This window comes from Rhincodon typus, chromosome 48 (assembly GCF_021869965.1).
Source record: "Rhincodon typus isolate 14 chromosome 48, sRhiTyp1.1, whole genome shotgun sequence".
Taxonomy (NCBI): Eukaryota; Metazoa; Chordata; class Chondrichthyes; order Orectolobiformes; family Rhincodontidae; genus Rhincodon; species Rhincodon typus.
This window is the reverse complement of record NC_063379.1, coordinates 4,855,329-4,855,598: the sequence shown is the minus strand read 5'-3', so window position 1 is coordinate 4,855,598 and position 270 is coordinate 4,855,329. Positions and strand designations below refer to the sequence as shown.

General features: G+C 55.2%; 1 protein-coding gene across 3 annotated transcripts in view; it reads left to right on the top strand.

The window, feature by feature from the left end:
* The window catches only part of igsf8 (immunoglobulin superfamily, member 8), an 18,030-nt gene that overhangs the window by 15,304 nt on the left and 2,456 nt on the right, over positions 1–270 (top strand). The gene's annotated exons all lie outside the window — the stretch shown is intronic.

The window sequence follows — 270 nt, the reverse complement described above, 5'->3', positions numbered from 1 at the left end:
TATTAAAGGGAGCGGGGAGTGAGGGGGAGAGTGGGTTTAGACTGGGTGGGATACTAAAGGGAGCGGGGAGTGAGGGGGAGAGTGGGATTAGACTGGGTGGGATACTAAAGGGAGTGGGGAGTGAGGGGGGAGAGTGGGATTAGACTGAGTGGACTTTTAAGGGAGTCGGGAGTGAGGGGGAGAGTGGGATTAGATTGGGTGGATATTGCAGGGAGTGAGGGGGAAAGTGGGATTAGACTGGGTGGGATATTAAAGGGAGAGGGGAGTGAG